Source organism: Juglans regia, chromosome 16 (genome assembly GCF_001411555.2).
Source record: "Juglans regia cultivar Chandler chromosome 16, Walnut 2.0, whole genome shotgun sequence".
NCBI classification, from domain to species: Eukaryota; Viridiplantae; Streptophyta; class Magnoliopsida; order Fagales; family Juglandaceae; genus Juglans; species Juglans regia.
Window position 1 is genome coordinate 21,388,633 of NC_049916.1, and position 20,353 is coordinate 21,408,985.

The window sequence follows — 20,353 nt, forward strand, 5'->3', positions numbered from 1 at the left end:
TTTCTGTTTCAGACAATGATGGATGACAATATTATAGATACTAAGTTAGTTTAATTTTTATTTGAATTGTGTAAATTGATATTTTGAAATCAGTCAAGAAATTGGTCATTACAATTTCAGAAACTATTACAAATTACCTCAAATATAGTCACTACTAACATGAAGGAAATACAAATGGAAATTTAATTAACTCAAATATAGTTTATACTAACATGAAGGAAATACGAATGAAAATTTGATTAACTCAAATATAGTCACTACTAACATAAACGAAATACTAATCAATTATGCGACATGTCTACTGTTGGGAATATAATAGCCATTGATGTTCAATTAGATTTGCTTGGAGCTGATGATGTGCCGAACTGTCTCTAATATGATGATGACGCTGGATGAAGTCCGTAAGCTCAGTTGTATGATTGCGCGATAGTTTCGGGACTTCATCATCAAATTGATCATACTCAATGTTCGGATCCTCACTATCATCACGCTCGTCTTCAATGATCATATTATGTAGAATAACACATGATTTCATTATATTTGTTAGTTCCTTAACTTTGAACATTAAGGAAGGTCCACGAATGATTGCAAATCATTGTTGAAGTACCTTGAATGCATGCTCGACATCTTTTCTTGCGGATTCTTGTACTTTCACAAAAATTTTCTTTTTATTCCCTTGTGGTGATGGAATCGTCTTCACAAAAGTTTGCCACTTGGTATAAATATCATCCGCAAGGTAATACCATATAGTGTAGTCGCTGTCCCTGATTGTGTAATTGATTGGAGGAGCACGCCTTTGGGCAAGTTTCGTGAAAATAGAAGATATCTCTAACACATTAATGTCGTTATGTGAACCGAGCATACCAAAAAATCATGCTATCTAGAGATCATATGAAACAAATGCTTCTAAAATAATAGTTGGTTCACGAATGTGGCCGGAGTACATACATTTCCAGGCTGCAAGACAATTTTTTCACTTTCAATACATGCAGTCAATGCTTCCCACCAACCACAAGCAATGGACCAATATCATTGGCATTTGGAGACCGCAAATATTCTTCTAAAAAAATACTTACTATTGTCTCAGGGAATTTTTGAAGACTCTCCATTGTAGTGCTTTCACCAATACATATGTATTCATCCATAAAATTTCCAGTAACCACATACGTCAGCATTCTAAGTGATATGGTTATCTTTTGCATAGAAGATAAACTGAGTCTTCCGGCATTATCTCATCTTTGGACGAAGTACAGCTTGTAAGATTCTATTTCATTTAGAATACAGAGAAATATAAGACAGCTCATCCGAAATCTCATTTGAAATAGATTCGATGGATATACTGGATTTTCTGCGAAATAATCAAGAAATAGGCGCTCGTGTCCTTGAATATGATCATGCCAAATAAACTTACGGCGTTGGCGATTGTCACGATGCCTCGATGACTATCCATCTTCCTCGTCATTAAGAACAACATATAACTCATCTTCAAATGATAAGTATGTGAGTAATTTGGAAAAGAATGTACGAGCCATTTGATGAAGGGAGTGGAAGATCAAGGGAGACTGTTGAATTTTGGTTCTTTAGATCAAATGAAACTTGAGTTTGTGTGAATGTGAATGCAAGCAGAATGCGTATTTATAGAGGAAAAATTTACCGTTACATACAGGACAAAAAATGTTACCGTTTAAAAGAAGACAAAAAAAGTTACCGTTGAATAAAAGACAAAGAATGTTACCGTTGGAAATAGGAGTTCAAAATGTTACCGTTGGAGAAAGTCTTCAAAATCTTACCGTTAGAGAAATGACAAAAAATTTTATCATCAATATGTAGCTAGGTATTACCATTAAAGAAACTGATAAAGAGTAAATATTAAAAATTATCATCACGTTAGTAAATGCACATACTAAAAAAAAATTATTACTTTTATAATACGGATTTTGATTTGAAAAATAATACTATATCCAGTAGTCAAAATTGTATAAATATTTAGTAAAATGTGATATTTGAAAAGAAGATAATAAGATAAAAGAGTTAGTAGTTAAGATTGTAAATGGAAGTGAGAGAAAAAAAATTAAGAAAAAAATAATAGAGAAATATTATTTAATATAATAGAGATAAGGATTGGGAATGAGATGTACGAGATTTTTAAAATATGAATCAAATTTAAGAAAAATTTTATTGAATGTGATTTTTAGTTAAATAATAGAAAATTTTATGAAAAATCTAATAAGAATGCTCTTATAAGATTAACTCAATAAATTTGGATAATGATAAGGTTATTATCGTTTACTTAAAAAAAAAAAAAACTTTCAATACACTACTATAGTAATGAATGGGTAGCAAGAGTATAGGACATCGGAGGCGCAGAAGTTGCTGGCTCGACCCGATCCCGTGAAATTCTCACCTTCTCGTTTGACTAAGGCCTTGTTTGTTTTTCAAAAACATCTCATTTCATCTCATTTCATCTCACCTCATCATTACAACTTTTTTAAATCTCCATACAAAATAAAATAAATAATTTAACTGTTTCAAATCCCAAAACAACAATAATATTAAAAAATATATTCTAATAATATTTTATTCAACTTTTTAACTTTAATCTCAACTCATCTCATCTCTGAAAACAAACGAGCCCTAAAATGCCCTCCACCCTTTATTGGGCCTGGAATAAGGCCTCGTGGTCATGTTTTCTAGTATATTTATTGCTCGAAACAACTCGAAGTATGGACCTAAATAGAAAATATCAATCACATTATTGACATATAAAATTTAATTTGTAATATAAATTTAAGTTTTAATTATTAATTATTTAATCTAACACGTAAAAAAAGTGGATAATATATCCTCCATACTAAATTATAAATAAAATTTCTCTTCAATAAATTTTGCTAGAATAAATTTTTATGGTCGTCTGCTATCAATCATAAGAGAGAGAAGCGGATGTAAAAGTATTAAAGTCGAGTTATCAGAGTGTGATGTTGAAATGTAGAAATGGTGTCGGACCAAACTTGGATCATGTTGGGATTGGAAACTTATGTCAATACATTTTATCTCATTATTACAATTTTTTTAAATTCTTACATAAAATATAATAAATAATTTAATTTTTTTAAATCTTAAAATAATAATAATATTAAAAAATAATATTATAATAATATTTTATTCTTCTATTCACAAATCATCTCAACTCATCTTTGAATCCAAACGGAGTCTAATTTTCTCATATATTTTACCAATTAATTAATTGTCCAAGAAAAATATGAAAAATCATAGTCTAACCGATCAAATAATAAGAGTTCTGTTAAAGATTTTCAAAATATTATCACCTAATTAAAAAAAAAAAAAAAAATTGTGGGTTGGTTAGCCAGGCAGACCGATGGCTACTTCAATGATAAATAGAGCCTTGCACCCTCGCCCACCACTTTCGCCTTCACGGAAAGTTTGGACCCACTTGCTAGGGTGGCAACGAGCCATCAATCTCGAGATTGGCCGAGCCACCTCCACAATAATAGCTGATCTTGAGCCACTTGTGTATGCATGGTCTCGGCAGTCGACAGGGTGGGTCGAGTACTCATAGGCCATGAGGGCGATGACCCATGAGTTTTCTATGTAGAAAATAATAAACTTATAATTAGTCTTCAACTAATTTGTCACTCTATTTAAATGAATGATAATTTAGTAAAATTGAGATTATTTTTTAATAAAGTGTCATAATTACATCGATTAATTTAAAATAAATTGTAAAATAGTTAAAATAGAGTTATAATTATATCATTACCATTTTTCAAATTATGATTTATCATGGAGTACTCGAGTTATTAGATAGCTTTTGCCACTGCCTTGATTTATATGGCCAAGCTTGTTATAAATGTTGTATTACTACGCACGCCGTTACAAGAAAACTACGCTACAACATATTTGCCCATTTTTCATGATTTTTTTTTTCTCTAAGATCTACATCGGTGGCAAATACTTAGCTCATGACACAAACCGCATAAGTTGAAAAACAATTGGACCTTTACAACAAGATCACATCCAATGAGCAAAAATTTGCCGGTAAAAACAATATTTTGCAGTGACTTGCTAGTTTTTGCAGCAAGAAAGAACCGCCGTAAATAGTTTGAAGATAAAAATTCGATTTTTTTGTTTTTTTTTCTTTCTTCTCCTGCCCGATACTCTCTCTTCATTCTCTCAAGGTTTTCCCTATTGTGTCTGCCATAGTTTTAAATTTCGTTCCATTCTGGTCGAAACGATCGAAATTTTTTATTCCGATATAGTATCCAGTACACTATACATCCTCATTCCATTTCGTTCCAAATTCCGGCCCATTCCGATTCATTTCGGCCAATCCGATCAAATTTTGGCTGGAATTGACATTCCGAACCCTATTCCATTTTGGATTGTTTTTGTAATTTTCTTTTTCTTTTTTATGACATTTTTGTAAATTTTAAATCTAAATGATATTTAATTAATTCTATAACATCAAATGTATTTATATAATTTTAATTTTTTTGTAACTTTAAATATGTCTTCTCATTCTCTCTTTTTTTTAAATATCATTATTTTTAATAATTTCTCTATTCTTTGTTTCTTTGTTTTCGTGTCTCAACTCAAGTTTGTGATTTTTTCAACGTATATTCATTTTATAAATTTTCAATTCTTCCACATATATATATATATATATGTATTTACTCTATTAGTTGTTAGTTTATATATAATATATAGTTAATCCTAAAACGGTACATCAGAATGTACCGATACTGAAATATTCTGTTCCAGTACTTAAACCGAAATTATTACTGAAACAAAATTTAAAACATTGGTGCCCGCTGTCGTGCCGTTGCCACTGAGAGAAGCCAGTGAGTCTCTTAATCCTTTGCCTCTCTCTTTCTCTCTCTTCTTTTGTATATATATCTCTCTCTCTCTTGGTCCCGTTCTTTCTCTCTGTCCTTTATTAGGTTGCCGCCACTGTTGCGTTGCCACAACCCCAAGGTCAACCACCCTCTCCTCCACCCGGTCTCCATTGTAATAAGCTCATTCCCCCCTCTATTTTCTCTCTTTTCGTCTGTTTCTTCACTCACGATTTTGCCCTAATGGGGGTGGGGGGGGATTTTGACTTGAGCGTGACCAAGAGCCGGTTCCTCTATTAGGGTTTGTCACCTTTCCCAACAACACTGCATCAATCTCTGCCAGAAAGCTCGACGCAAACCTATGGGACTGGGAGGTACAAACCTACCAACACGTCCCACTCAAGTAGGGGTGGCAATATGTGACACGACCCGTTAACCCAACACGAACACGACACGATAAAAGCGGGTTAGGGTTTAGCCTTAACGGGTTCGGGTCAAAACGGGTTGACTTGTTAAGACACGATTGCTTAACGGGTCACTAACGGGTCAACCCGTTATGACCCGTTAAGAAAATTAAATTTACCTTTATACCCTTAGACCTAAAGGGTAGGGAGGACGCTTTACTTCCTTCTTCAAGTTCTAAATTTGTTTAGATCTGTGTTTTTAATTTTTTATTATATTTGAGATTGTAATATTAATATATATACATTGTATGTTTTGTCTATTACATTTGGAATGTAATTTTAATAATGAATATTATTACAAATTGTAATTTTAGACTTGTAGTTAGTTTTTTATTTTTTATAGATATTATTTATATTTAAATATTTATATAAAATCAATTAAGTCAAACGGGTCGTGTCGTGTCGTGTCGTATCGTGTATGTCCAACCCATTAACGTAAACGGGTTGAAACGGAACGGGTCATGTCGTGTTATGTCGTGTCAATTTATTTCTTATTCATTAACGGGTCATAACGGGTCGTGTCGTGTCAACCCGTTATCTTATCGTGTCGTGTTTGAGTTTGGAATTTTGACACGAAATCCTTAACGGGTCGTGTTCGTGTTGACCCGTTAAGTGTAATGTACATACCTTGACACGACACGAACACGACCCGTTAACACGATTTGACACCCCTTCACTCAAGCTTGCTAAATCGAGTAAGGGTGTTGCTAGGACTCATCACCACCGACACTAATTTTTTCCCCACAATTACTGTCATAAAAAAAATATATATTTCCGACGAGTTGGCCAACTCATGGGATAAAACACTTTATTTCGCGAGCCCCCCACAATTGAAATATGTCAGAAAATACTATTTCCCACCAATTTCATAGTTTTTTTCACTAAGATCCATTATTGGAAAAATCAGTATTTGTTGTAATACTATTTATTTATGGTCAGTTATTTCATATTAAAATGAATATTTTTTAATAAAATAAGTTTATTATCGTCACAAATAGTCATTATCATCGCAAATAACTCGTCATAAATACTTCTTTTTCTTGTAGCGCACGTAACATACTTTTTTTTTAAAGTATTTATAATACAATTTTTGACATAGCGCACATAACTAATTAAATTCGAGAATGATACCAAATTTAGGTTTGATTTTAAATGGATCTAATTCATGATTATTATGCTTTTATATATAATTGACGGATCGATGATCATCCCCCATTATCAAAATGAATATCTAAAAAAATTAAAGTTATAAGGTGCAGGTTATGTCTCGATTGAATATTTTTCTAAAACTTAGTAATTATTGAGAAAGCTTTTCAGATGAGTTTTTTTTATCAGAATTCGTAAAAGTAGCTACGTATACTGATCAGGTTTTAAGAAATAATAAATATAAATAGAAGTTATTATTAGTAGTATCTATTTTATATATATGATATGATATTATGTAGACTATATATCTCTCTAAGTGAATATTAAAAATAATTAACTAAAAATAATTATACAATAAATATAAAATGTGTACTGTTATAGTGACTTCTCTAACGTTACTCTTTTAAGAAATTAGGTGGTTTTGGTTGAAAAACCTTTTCAGACACGTCTGTACTGAGAAAAATACTTCATGCATGTCTTCCTAGCTAGCTAGTTCCTAACCTCTGTACATTAATATTCTGTCTTCCTAGCTAGCTAGTTCCTAACCTCTGTACATTAATATTCTTGGTTTAAATATACACTAGTATCATGCACGTACATTGATTCAGACATTATTCAAAGTACTATTACTGCCTCGTTTGTTTTGGGAAAACTTTTCATCTCATCTCATCTCATCTCATCTAATCATTACAATTTTCCTAACTTTCAATACAAAATAAAATAAACAATTCAACTTTTTCAAATCTCAAAACAAAAATAATATTAAAAAATATACTCTAACAATATTTTATTCAACTTTTTAACTTTAATCTCATCTCATCTCATCTCCGAAAACAAACGGGCCTCGTTTGTTTTCAGAGATGAGATGAGTTGAAATTAAAGTTAAAAAGTTGAATAAAATATTGTTAAAATATATTTTTTAATATTATTGTTGTTTTGAGATTTGAAAAAGTTAGATTTTTTATTTTATTTTATGTGGAGATTTGAAAAAATTGTAATGATGAGATGAGATGAGATGAGATGTTTTTGAAAAACAAACGGGCCCTAGTTGCATTTTGAGAAAAAGCTAGGAAAGTACGTAGGAAGAGGACAACCTCTCTCTCTCTCTCATAGTCCTGGGGGCAGCTTAATTTATGTCGACATGGAGCATGTCAAACCGGATGCCGGCCCCCGGGCCCTACATCATACTTGCAATGTTTTCAACTTTGTGTAAAATTTCCTAAAAAAAGAATGGAAAAGCATGGAAAAAAAATTGAAGTGATTTGGTTTTAAAAATAAATTGAGATAGTTTATGAATAAAAAAATAAAAAATAAATTATTTATTATATTTTATGTATAAATTTAAGAAAATTATTTTTAGATTTAAAAAAATTAAATTATTTATTATATTTTATATAAAAATTTAAAAAAATTATAATGATGAAATGAGATAAATTAAAATAAATTGAGGTAGATTTTGAATACAAACGAGGTCGAATTAAGTTCTTGACAAAGAGTAGAGAGGAATCAGTAGACTTATGGGATTGTTTTAAGGACAGGTTTATGGTGGGATTAGACGTCAAATTTTTATCCCATATCATCTTATTATTATATATTTTTTAAATTTTTATATAAAATATAATAAATAATTTAATTTTTTTAAATTTTAAAATAATAATAATATAAAAATATAATATTTTAAACTTTTAAATAAAATATAAAATTATCATCTGATTTCAAACCTGCTGCTTGGGATAATTGGTTTATAAGGTTGCGTTTGGATGTTGAGATGAGTTGAATTTTTTATGAATAGTAGTGAGTTGAGATTGTTGAATGAGTTTGGTGGGATCCACTTAAAATAAGTTTAAAATGTGTTTAGATGTTAAGATGAGTTTAGATATATTTATGAGAAATTGTAAAAGAAATTGGATCCCACCTTGAATCTTTACTGTTCACTTGACATTGTCATCTCCTTTCGAGCGTGCCAAACCTGCAAAAGAAAAAAAAGTTTCTACAAGCTTGCACGAAGTTCTGGCCAAGGGACAAATGTCAGTCGTGGGTTTGAGTTGTGGGGCCCAACCAATACGTGTAAACTTCAACTGCACTCACTTGTGGGGCCCAACCATTTCAGTTGTCAGTTCTGGTGCAAGGAACCCATAAAGTTCCTTTTGGTTTAAGTTGCCGGTGCTATTCACAATTCATGGGTTTAGGTAAAAGTGAGTTTGTCAGTTGTGGGGCCCAACCAATACGTTCAAACTTGAACTGCTCTCACTTGACGACCTACATGTGTTTGGATGTTCAAAGCAGTCTAAAAGTGAAGTGAACTCAGCTCCTCTGTGCAGTCAAAGACATGTGCATGTAAGGATGTCTCATGACGTGGCAGTGGCAGTGGGCTGTTTTTTTTCTTACATTAAATTTTCCTTGGTGAATGTGACATCTCTCCTAATTTTTCCACCAGGTATCTATATTCCCACCTGCCAACGCCCACCCAGCAACTTGCCAACCTAGCTAGCTACTTACTTCTGTCACAATCCTAAACCACAAATATATAATCAGAGAGAAACTGGACATACTAAATTGGGAAAATAATGGAATTACTCCTTTATACTATTTATTTATTATTTTTTTATATTTAATTTTTTTAAAATTTTTTATTTTATTTAATAATTAAAAAAATGATTATTGATAAAATTATATATTTTTTTAATGATTAAAAATATTAAAAATATACTTAAAAATAAATATATTATAAATAATAAATAAATTATAAGCGTATCACTACCCAACAAATTATGCCACGAGCTAGACAGATCACTAGATCATACCGTATAACTCGAAACCTTAATTAGCTTATCGATAAAAAATAAAATAATAATAATAATAATTTAATGGAAACTATTTTTGGATAACAACAACATGAGTACTGTTCGTGACAGATAGACAACGGGCCCGTATGAATTTCAGATTTATATATATATATATATATAAAGTCGTGAGTTTTGTAATATTTATTTTATATAATTTATATGAGTCTTTGAATCATATTAATTACTTAATAATTGTAAGATCTATATATATCTTTAATGCGTTTATCTTTCTTATTTTAATTAATCTTAATCAAAATTTAAACAAATTTACTAAAATAAATTTATAAATTAACAGGATGAAATTAATTATATATGAGCTAGCGTACGATGTTAATGGGTCGATGGAATTAGTAATATCTTATTACTGTTCGACATTCCCTATAAATTTTTATCTTGCTAGAAATTTATACGTACCTACATATATACGTGTGTGTTTGGTAACTACAAGCTAGCAACATCAGGGATGCTACCCGCATGGAGGGCCGCCCCCCACCCCACACCATGAGGGTGGAGGGGTTTCATATCCCGTCCCACCCCCCGCTTAATCTATTATCTAAAAATTTATTTTTTAGTCTAAAAATATTTTTAGACTCAAATTATAATATAATTTAAAGTATAAATTGAAATTTATACATTAAAAAAAATACAACCTCATTAGAGTTATATTTTAGATTGTCTTGGCCTCTTAGGCCAATCATTATATAGGAGATCAAGACAATACAATAGTGATAGTTAAGCAATGTGAGACTTACTGCATAGAAGGCCAAGGTAATCCATTAACTTGAAGTTAAAGTCAAGTTTTTAACAAATTATATATATTTATATACAATATATTTATATAAATATTATAAATTATAGATTTTTACATTAAAGATGAGAGGAATGCGGAGCAGGGGGTGAGGGGCGGGACAGGACCCCGCAGGGGTCAATCCGCCCCCCGTCCCCCGCCCCCACATGGGTTATTCCATGTAGGGCGGGGCAATTGGAGGCGGGTAACGGGGGGCAAGGCCCCACTACCCACCCCGAAGCAACATGAAGTTTCACCAAAGCATGCACAGCTAGCCAAGTTGCAGCTTCCCTTCCTTTTATTTTATCTTTTTTCGAAGCAAACAAATATATCATTCTGATAATGAAAACGAGATAGATGAGGAGGAGATGAGATTTCCAACAAACATCCCATTAAACAATCCAGCCCAGTGCAAAAGTGAAAAAAGAAAAAAGTTTTAAGACCAAACACTTGGTTTCCACCCATTTTTTACAAAGAGAACACCATTTTTAATGACCATTTTTTACATTTCGCACATCTGTGCAAACTATGAAACCACCATTAGAGACGGTGGAAGTTGAAAGTACACTGTGATTTATTGTCTTGAGATATTTTTTGAAAAGACTCATATTCTCTTCTTCATGATCATCGATTAGGAAAAACAGAAATATAATATATAAAAAGATCAGCATCAGATGGGCTGGATTGTGGTGGGCCAAGTTTCTTCACATGCACCTGTGGTGACGCATGGAGACTAGGGGTGATAAACGGTCCTATCGGACCAATCTGGACCGAGACTTAGACTGGTCCGGTTAGGTCCACATTTTAGAGGATTGAAAAGTTTCGGTCCAGTCTACGGTCCTAGGTTTTTCGGGACCGAACCGGACTAGACCGGACCAAATGAAAAATTAAAAAATATATATATATTTTTTTATATATTTTATATATAATAATTGTACAATTAACAATATAAATTTTTAAATATATTATTAATACTTGTTAATATTCTATAAATTAACAATATTTTATATATATCTTCATATAACCTATCGCTATTAGCACTATAAAATTTTAAATATGTTATTAACATTTGTTAATATTCTATGAATTAATTAATATATAATATCAATTAGTTAATTATATAAATTAATAATATAATTTTCATCTAATTTATTATTATTGACCATATAAAATATTTTTTTATTTAGTTTGTTACATAATCTATATTAATAAGTCACTTAATTTAATTTAGTATTTGAAATAATTTTTTTAATTAATTATTTAAAAAAATAAAAAGAAAATTAGACCGAACCGATTGAATCGGTCGAAAAAATGATTCGATCTATTACTGGACTGGATCGAACCAGACCATTTGCAGCCCTAGTAAAGACCATGGCCGATAATTATGGAATGGGTTGGTGGGGTAAATTTGGAAGATCTTGAATCAGTGAATCTACTGGTGTGGTGTGGGTAGCCAATGAAGTATTGTAAATCTAACTAATCGTGCGGGGTGTATAGGCGAGTGTGTGCAACTGAGATTTTAGCCGCGATTCCGCTTTGTCTCGATAGATTTGCGACTGAGGAGTTACATAGTGGGACACGTGTCAATAGTCGGCTGGTGGAATGCAATAGATTTGACCAAAATCGATGAAAATGAGATATAAAAAATATTAGAGTAAAACATCTCGTCTTATTTTTTACTTCGTTTGTTTTGAAAAAACATCTTATCTCATCTTATTTTATCTAATTATTACAATTTTTTCAACTTTTAATATAAAATAAAATAAATAATTTAATTTTTTCAAATCTTAAAATAAAAATAATATTAAAAAATATATTTTAATAATATTTTATTTAATTTTTTAATTTTAATCTCATTTTATCCCACATTCAAAAATAAATTAGGCCTAAAAAAATGATGAGTGGCTTTTCTATAATGAGGCGGATCTAGTTACTCATTCTAGAAACAAAGCCACGGAACTGGGACGTTAATTAAGCCACTGGCCTGCATGCATTGGACATCAAACTGTCATTTCAGGTCAGCTCCATCGATTGGCAGTCGCTGATCTCTTTAATTCATACACCTGCTCACGGTGACTTTTGTTTAATTCAGAGTTAAGAGAGATCAACCGATGCAGATCTCTACATGCATCTTTTATAGATCTGAGTTCTGGCCAGTTGCCATAATTGACATCAGAGATGATATTCGTCAACGGAACTGCTTCTAAGCAGTCGGACTGTTATATGGAGTAGAGTAACGCTCCTATTAATTATTGTCACGTTAGAAATTACATAATAATAATATTCTTAACTATACAGAATAAATCATTTACAAGACACAAGTTCCTTCTTGCATCTATTATTCTTTTCTTTTCCACCAAAACCTCCAACCCCAAAAATTTCCCTACCCAACCTGTGCGATGGAGATCAACCAAGAGCCACAACAGAGCTCGATTTCACAGTGCAGCAAAAACTCGACCTCGAGTGTGTTTCTCACGATGCGACGTTTCTCACGATGCAGTACGTCATCCCATTTTCTTCTTTCCTTTTCCACCGAAGCCCCATCCCTAGAAACTCCCTTACTCAACCCATGTGATGGAGATCCAGTGCCTACGCTCCCACCATCGATTCAGTTCCAAATCCGACAGTCGAAGACCTTTCTCTTCCTTTATACTAAAGTTTCTTTATTTTTTTCCTTTTTTATACCAAACTTCTTTGGTTCGTTCAATCCACTTTTGTAAGCTTTTATTTCAAAAGATTCAATTATTCACAACAACAATAAAAATTATTTTCTTAAAATAAAATACATTCGACAGATTGTGGTTTGAGGAGAAGGGTCAACGTCGGTGGACTGGTGGATGCTGGGTTTCGTGAGGGCACGAGGAGAAGATTTGGGGAGTTTTTTGGGTTCCGTCCATCGCAACTCTGTGGGTCGACGTCCGCCCGTTGCAGATCTTGGGGTCAAGCTGTGCAAAGGTAGCTGTGCAAGAGGGGATGCGAAAGGGTTGAGATCGTACTCACATATTGGCTAATTTTACTATAAGTATTAATTTTATAAGTACTAGTCTTAAGTTCAAATACTGATTCTACACTTCACTCTATTAATTAAATATGTTATATGTTGAACCCACTTATTGAGAGAAAGTCTAAGTACTCACACATGCATGAGGAGTGTGTTAAGATATAATACATATGATAAAATTTACTTATTCCCATAAGTTTAAATTTTTAGAACAAGTAATTATTTCACACGTGTGTATATACATACACATGCATATACATATTATATATATATATATATATATATATATAAGGTGTGAACATTCAAAATCATTAAAAAAATGTCATGGCCAATATATATCGCCAAATGCCTGGTGATCTCATAGCTTTAAGCACAAAGTAATGGAAATTTATAAAATCAAGTTCTTACACGTACATATATATAAAGGGTTTAAAAAAAAACACAAATAAATAAACAAAGGAATTAGTAGGGCCGGATTGTTCCAATCATTAATGGATAAAATAAGCTACCTGTTGGGTACGTATATATTTAACTAACTATTAATGTATACGATCTGATTCGTATATATTATAAGAAAATAGATCATTCTCAGCGCCATAATTCGTCCCAAAAAATGTCTAAAATCCCCCAAAATAAGCCTATTTTCTTGTAGACGTAGGGATTGATCACTATTAATGCATGTCTGCCCTTAACTTCCTTAATTCATTTTGGTGTCCTAATATTAATTAGCCTTTCTCACATATTACAGATTAACGCATGAGGATCACCAAAACACACAAGCATGGCATTTACAAAGGATTCTACCATCAGCTCGCTCGACCATTTTATAATAGTGTAGTGCTACATGTATTTATATTTATATTTATATTTTTACTTACAAGACTTATTTTGTTAGTTTTCTTTTGAAATTTAAATTTTAAATTTTAAATTTCATGATTTTCAGCATATCAATAACTGACATGTGGAGAAGTAAGTTTTTTATAAATTTTTCTCAAGTATAATTAGCATTTTCCTTTATAATAAGAAGATAGCGACCCGTCATACACAGTGTTATATATAATATATATGATAAAAGTTATAGCATAATATATGTATAATAGTATAGTTAACTTAATATTTTAGTATTAATAATCACTATTACATTTAAAAAAAATCAAAAAATCGGACCGGACCGGAAGTACCGGTTTAGGAGGGTAACCGGTGCGTAATCGGTTTAAAAAAAATACTAAACCGATACATATCGGTTCGGTCCTAAATTTTATTCAAAATCGAACCGGACTGGTTGCACCCCTAGTCTACACCCAAGTTAATTTCCTCACCACAAGCTCGCTCGCTCGCTCGCTCAATCAAGGCTACAATGAATTAGAAATTAATTAGGTTTTTCATGGGTTTCTCTGTGCACATGATCTCTTTTTAAGAGATATATTTTTTTTTCTAAGCAAGATACTTCATTAATAATATAATAACCTGAAATACAAAAAGTTCTTAGGAAATTATACAAATAAGGAATGAGGGTCCTTTCCACTATGAAAACTTAAAAGACATTGAGGAATAGAAATTATGGGTATGCTTCCATATAGATAGTTGGAAGCAACCCATTGCGCAATGTTATGCGCACAAATCGATTTTGAGATCGATGTATTTTTTTCATTTTCCAATCTTCAAAACGGCTTAGAAGGTGCTTGATGTCCCTGATAATGGATTGCATTTTCCAATCTGTAGGTTGCTTTGCATTGTTTGTGCCTTAAACAACCTGCTTTGAGTCTCCTTGAATTAAAATTTTCCTTAGATCTCTATCATGTGCTCCTTGAATTGCTAATAGGGCTGCTGCAGCTTCACCTACATTTGGATTTGTGCTGTGCAAAAAAATTGTGTTTACAAAAACTGGGGTTCCTGTTTCAGATTGGTAGATTGCTGCTGCAACACTACCATAGCTTATGACTGCAACATCAAAAGACAACAAGAAGAAGCCTTCTGGAAGCCATTCATGTAGAGAGATTGTCTCTTCTTCATGCTGTTTCAGAATCCATGCTTACTTGTGTTCTTTACAAGATTTGAAAACTCTTGAAATATATTGGTCGATGGTTGGGAAAAAAGAGTTATGATTGACCTGGTTCCTAGTAAACCAGAGGATGTTCATTGCCAAAGTAGCAAAGAGTTAGAATTCTTGAACTTCATTTTCTAGAATGGCTAGTTCAATTTCTGGGTTGAGAATTATTTTAAGCCAACAAGAGATTTCAGATGAAGCAATCTAGGCAATGTTTATGGGCCATTTTGAATTTCTCCAAAGAATCCTAGAGAAAAGGCAACTAAGAAAGAGATGTGTGAGACTTTCCTCCCTTACATTGCACAGAGGGCAGATAATTTGCTCATCTTCCAGAGAAATGATTCTTTTTAGAAGGGATCTAGTAGGCAAGATGTTCTGAAGTATTTTCCAAAGAAAGAGTTTTAGCCTAATCTTGCATTTTTAGCTTCCAAAGTTTTTTCTAGATTTCATTAGGTTGAGAAGTATGATCATTATGGAAATTATTAATCAGAGCTACATAGGTTGATTTGACTGAGAAGTTTCCAGAGGAATGATGAACCCATTTTATTTTGTCCTCCACAGCTGAGTAATTGTATTGAGATAGAAGGATTTTCTGAATTTCATTAACAATGTCAGCAGTAAAAAGGGCTTGGAGGAAAATAGTGTTCCATCTCATTGATTATTCCAACATTAATTCCGAGACTTTCAGAGTGGGGTCAATTGGAGGATTGTTTTGATTTGGTCTTGGTGAGAAATTTTGCAATGATGGGATCTACAGGTCAGACCAGGCTCTGGCTGTGATGCCATTATTAATCTGGAAGCAACAATTTGATTTGATGAAGTCTCTTTGTTTTAGGAGCCCTTTCCAAAACCAGGAATCAGTAAGTTTGGAGTTCACTTCAAAGAAAGTAGTATTTCTCATATATTTGTTAACCAAAAAAGTTTTCCAGAGACCACTTGAATTGCTTACAAGGTTCCAAGCAAATTTTGAAATCAAGGCTCTATTGAAAAAATAGATATTTTTAAGGCCTAATCCTCCTAAAGATTTGGGTTGACAAATGGATTTCCAAGATTTGGGAGTGTAGGCCTTTTTATTCTCAGTTCCCCACCATAATCTTCTAAAGGAAGCATCCATTTTTTTGTGGAAGATTTTGGAACCCATATAGTAGACATGAAATATGAGGGAATAGTACTAGCAACAGTCCTAATGAGAGTTGTTCTACCAGCTTGGGACAAAATCTTTGTTTTCCAACCTTGCAGTCTATTTTGGACCTTTTCTTGGATATCTTTGAAAAAAAAAAAATTTAGGCTTGGATGAAAAGAGGAAGACCAAGGTATATCAACTGTGTTGGAGAGGATTTGAAGCTTAGGATTTCTTTGATCTCTCATTTGATTCTATTGTGAGTGTTGATACTGAAATGGATAGATGATTTTCCAAAATTGATTTTTTTACCAGACCAAGAAGAGTAGATTTCAAGACATCTTGCAAATGCTTGAGCAGAATTAACAGTTGTATCACCAAAAAGTATTAGGTCATCAGCAAAAAGGAGATGAGAGAGGGTGGGACCTCTACTTGAAATACTGATCCCTTTCAAGTTTTATTTGTTTTCTTCCCTAAGAATCAATCTTGAGAGCACTTCACTGCCTAAGATAAATAGAAAGGGAGAGAGGGGATCTCCTTGCCTAAGACCTCTACCAGGATGAATTAAACCAGTTGGAGTACCATTGAGGATGATTGAGTAAGAAACTGTAGATATGCACTCCTTAATCCACATGATCCAAGTTTGACCAAATCCTAGAGCTTTAAAAATAGAGAGTATGAAAGACCACTCCATAAAGTCAAAAACTTTTTCCATATCAATCTTTATTGCCATATTACCCATTTTGCCTCTTTTGTTTTTTTTTCAAATGGTGGAAGATCTCGAGCTAGAATGATATTTTCCTTAATAAGCCTACCATGGACAAAGGCCATTTGATAAGGAGAAATGTGACTAGGAAGAATGGTCTTTAGCCTATTTGTTAGTATTTTTGCAATCATCTTATAGCTAACATTAGAAAGACTGATGGGACGGAAGTGATGAACCGCATTCGGATTATCAATTTTGGAAACAAAAGCAATATTCGTGTGGTTCATTTCTTTTAGAATTTTTCCATGAATGAAGAAGTTCTTGATGGCTTCATTAAGATCATCCTTTATAATGGTCCAATAGTGCTTATAAAAGAGACCAGTGAAACCATCGGGACCAAGGGCCTTTGTCGAAGGGATTTGTTTGATTGTGTTGAAAATTTCCTCTTCAGTTGGTATTTTGCAAAGAAATTCGTTTTCAGTTTCAGAAATTTTGCTGGGGATGAGAGTTTCAAGGTCATATGAAACATCAGGATTAGTGGGGCTGTAGATTCCTTGAAAATGATTGCAAAATTTTTTCCTAATAATGGAGGGATCCGAGGTCCAATGGTTGTCTTCTAGTTTCAAAAAATTGATGTTATTATTTCTTCGCCGAATGATAGTGGAATTTTGGAAATACTTTGTGTTAAGGTCAGAAGTTGTTAACCAAGTGTTTCTCGATTTTTGGCGCCAAAGGGATTCTTCTCTTTTAAGTTGCTCATTAAGGTTCTCTTTGGTGATCTCTTCCATGATGATATTATCAAGAGTTGTTGCCGATTTTGAAGGTCATTAAGTTTTAGGTGAGACTCTTGATGGCAGTTTGGATGTGACCAAAACAATTAATGTTCCAATTTTTCAATGCAAGTTTAGTGGCTTTGAGTTTTTTGGTAAGAATGAAAGCAGGAGAACTAGTCACATGTGTTGACCAAGCTGATTTTACCACTTTAAAACTGGAATTGTCTCTAATCCAAAACTCTTCAAATTTGAAAGATTTTTTCCCTTTGTGGTTGTTTGATGTGTCCAGTAAAATGGGAGAATGATCATAGGAAAGTATAGGAAGGGTTTTGATGTTTGCATCAAGAAAGAGGTTGTTCCATTGAATATTAGCAACATCACGATCAAGTCTTTCTCTAATGTTATTAAGGTCATGTCTGTTATTAGTCCAAGTGTAAAGGGGACTAGTGTAACCTAAGTCAACCATGCCTTGTTGCTCCATATATAAAGCCAAATCATTTAGAGACGAAGTTGTTGCAAAAGGCCTTACTCCAGATTTTTCAAATTATTTGAGGATTGAGTTAAAATACCAATGGAAAGCAAGGGTCCAGGATAGTTTTCAGAGAGAGTATTCAAGATGTTCCAGAAGTTAGGTTTATGCTTTTTCTGAGCTGGGCAGTAAACTAAAGTTAGTACCATGGAGTATGAGCAGGGTCAAAGTAGACAAACATAGCTATTACATTATTGGAAATGAAAACAGTTTCAACATCTACACCATCACACCATATAAACAAAAGCTCACCCCATTTCCCAGTGGGGGGATTATAAAAAAAATGGGAAAATCCTAATCTATTGACAAGAGCAGCAGTATTTACATCATGCAAAAGGGTTTCAGACAAAAATATTGCATCAGGATTATGAGTCCTGATATTGGCCTTCAGATTTCTAATTGCACGGGGTCGACCAATACCCCTGCAATTCCAAGTGAGGATCTTCATGTTTATTCTAAGGGCAGTTTTGACCCTACCTCTTCGGTCATTGGATTTAAAGGGAAGAGATTCATGGCTGGAGAGTTGAAGGAGTTACCCTACTATTCCACGTCATCTAGCTTGTAAAGTGAGAATCTGTGTTTCTTTGGGACTTTCCGGAATACCCACATGTTTGCACCAGTCTTCTTGCTTGGCTGAACCAAGGGGGATTCAGTGTCATCATCCAGTAGCTGATTTCCAGATCTTTCGAGAGTTTGGTTGTTACTTAAGAATTCATCTTCTCCGATGGTGTCTGCTCGAGCGATCAATTGAGTGCTATTTCATTTGGATGGAAGAGAACGTGCTCTGCTACCCGATGGAGTTTCCTTCCTCTTCTTTGGAGCTTTTTCCTTGGTGAGGTGAGGGTTGGCTAGGGTTTTTTCGTTTGTGAGTTCTAGGAATTCCGTGAATGATCGTTGGGTTGTTTTGGTTTTGTTATCAAGGCTGTTTCCACTTGACCATTATTGATCTGATGGAAAAACTGTTGGGCTATTGAAGGTGTATTGGGTCATTGGGGTAAAACGTTGGTTTGTTGTGGAGCTATTATTTCGTCGGAGAGGTTGGATTGTAAAGGAATTTGGGTCGGCTTGTTGTGGGCTAAAGGCAAGACATGGACGGCCTGAGGGACTAAGCATCAGTGATATTTTTGGGCTTTGGGCTTGATTTACATGCAGGCTTTGTGTGTTTTGAAATTGAGCAATTACCTGCTGAAAAACTGAAGGTTCTGGGTTAGGTGGGTTATTTGTCTGCAGGCTTTGGTTCAGAATTTGCCGGCGGGTTGACTGTGTATGTTGGTTCTATTTGTGAATCAGATGAGGCCACGTGGCTAGCAAAATTTATGAATTCACTTGGGAAAGGAAACTTGAGATGACCGGACTGTAGGGTGACAGATTGGCCTGTAGATGAGGGTGTCTGCATCTGACTTCCGCAACCTTCCTTAATTCCTTTTTTAATTCCTTTTAAGAGGTATATTGAACCCTCACATGTATTTATGGCTCGCTTAAATACGTTTTAAAACAAACTAATCAATAAGAAAGACACACGCACCCATGTATGGAAATCGATTATTAAATAAAAAAAGAGTAATGCTATATACCACACTCTCATCCTATCCGACTGTTCTATGTTACTGTTTTTCCTAATCAGTAATCTTTTAAGAGGGATAGTGGACCTCTCCAAAAATCCACTCTAGACAATATGTGACAATGCATCCGCTGCCACCACCGCTTCCAGCGGAGGAACTGACGGTAGTTCTATTATTCACTTTTTTGCAAATATTTTTTCGTCTTTATATAAAATGGCGTCCTCTTGTAAGACAGGGGTAAGGACTAAAATATTAGTCTCAAATAAACCTCACCTCATTTCCATGTATTCAATATTATTTTTTATTGTTTTGAGGTGATTGTTGGGAATCTCACTCCTTTTTTATATATCTTTTTTTTTATTTAATGAAACTAACTTAGTTAAAAAAAAAAAATTATGTTGGTAAAGTCCTCCCGGCTTTTGTTCGAGAGTGAGAGAGAGAGAGAGAGTGCAGCATGCAGCTAGGTTAGCTGGGCGTTGCTCTTATCTTTGAAAGTAATTATGTTGGTGAAGTCCTCCAGTC